General features: G+C 31.0%; 1 long non-coding RNA gene across 1 annotated transcript; it reads right to left on the bottom strand.

The window, feature by feature from the left end:
* Positions 1 to 359: 359 nt before the first annotated feature.
* LOC127745453 (uncharacterized) lies at positions 360 to 868 on the bottom strand. The gene is made up of 2 exons (XR_008006644.1): positions 585 to 868; positions 360 to 485 (listed from the first exon to the last, which is right to left on the bottom strand). It is a non-coding gene; the product is annotated as an uncharacterized LOC127745453 (long non-coding RNA).
* Between the last annotated feature and the right edge of the window lie 1,053 nt (positions 869 to 1,921).

Raw genomic sequence — 1,921 nt, 5'->3', positions numbered from 1 at the left:
TATAGAGTTGCAGCATGTGGGAAATTAGATAAAATGGGTGGGGTGATATGATATAAGGAGTAATTGGGAGGCTTATCCAAAGAAAATGAGTTAGTGATGGCCGCTTAATTAAATCTTCAAAATCTCCCTATAAATATAACGGTAATGTTAAGAAAATAAAAAAAAATTTCACCCAAAATTTACTTTTATTTAATATTTATTAATTATCATAATAATTAATAAATATTAAAATAATTAATAAATATTAAATAAGATAAATTATAGTTATGTTTTATTAATTTTTTTTTGTTAACAAGTATTTCTGTAAATTGCTTTCTATATAATAATGTTCAAAAGCTACAAATTAAACAGACCAATAAGAACGAAACGAACAATAATAATTAACGAATTACAATTAATTAACCAAATAATGAATAATCTTTGATCAACAATAACAATCTCTGCTGCTGCTGCAAGCTTATTCCCACTTCCACATATGCATGTACCTTCAACAAAAATATTGAAAGGATGAATAATATTTAGTTATCATCTTCTTCACATCATGCTTAATAACGATGAGATAATAATATATATACTTTAAGTACCTGTTTTGTTTCCTAGTGATCATGTGGGTTTTGTGGTCATGTTAGGCGTATAGGCCATGTCTTCAATTTTCGCTGCTCTGTTGCTGCCGCCGCCACTGCCGCCACGAGACTGCTGGTTGCTGCTGCTACTGCCGCCGCTGCTGTGAGGTTGCTGGTTGCTGCTGCGGGACTGCCGGGGTGGATCACGCAGGGATATGAGCTGGTCCACATTTTGGGGTTTAGTTTGTCGACTCATTATGAGAGATGTAATGTAATTAGTAAAATGTTGTGATCAATGGACTAATTAACACTGTATTTGTTTTTGTGTATTTGATCCGCCATTTCGTATTTATAGATGTGTTTGATGCATGCATGTGTACATTTACATGTATGATATGAGCGTGTCAACATTTGTAAACTTTGCATGAAATTTAACTTGTAAAAACATGCTGTATATATAATTCAGAGGTACGTTGTTGGGAATTTTCCTTTCTTGAGAAAACTAAATTAATTAGGGAAACTCATGGTAGCTAAGAGAGGCGTGTACGGTCATTATTACTTCTATTTTTTATTTTTTTGTTGAAATAGAGATTAATGTTTCTTCGTGTTGATGGATATTGCATGAGAAATGCTACTGCATTTCGATGGCACTGCAGAGAAATGCATGGAATACTCTTCTCCATTCTTTTTTATTTTTTATTTTTTTTATAAGAAACTCGACGACAACATATAATAACTGTAGAAAGAAACGGCGGTGAGTAATTTGTACAAGAATTTCAGTACCATTTTGCACGAAAGTGGAACTAAGCCATGGCGTGCGCCTGCGTGTTTGAAGTTGGAAGGGCGAATTTTGAAGGTATTTACAGTAACGTGTTTGTAGAATGAGTGGTTGGGTATGAATGAATTAAAAAAGATAGATGGATAGTCAACATTATTTATTAAAAAATAATACTGTATATTAAAATCAGTTATTAATATAAAATATATATTGGAATATAAATATATATTAAAAATAAATTAAATTACATATTTATTTATACACAAATATATTAGTGGTTGGCTTTAGTGACTGATTTTGATATACAAATAACATTTTTATTTATTAAATTATTACTATTGTCATATTTTCTTTGATTCTTCTATAATTCTGTTGCTTCTGGGGCCCGGCCCAGCTATAATATTTATTGACAGAAAGAAATTGAGATATTCACTCCCCTTCACTTCCCCCTTGGACAGTGGCTGCCAATGCTTGGTTCAATCAAACCAGTGACTTGTATTAACTATTATGTATATTAATCCACTATTTTGTTTAAAAATAACAAAATATTAAATAAATCTATATATAAACGATATTTTAG

The sequence above is a fragment of the Arachis duranensis genome, chromosome 3 (assembly GCF_000817695.3).
Source record: "Arachis duranensis cultivar V14167 chromosome 3, aradu.V14167.gnm2.J7QH, whole genome shotgun sequence".
Taxonomy (NCBI): Eukaryota; Viridiplantae; Streptophyta; class Magnoliopsida; order Fabales; family Fabaceae; genus Arachis; species Arachis duranensis.
This window is presented reverse-complemented; position numbering and strand designations above follow the sequence as displayed.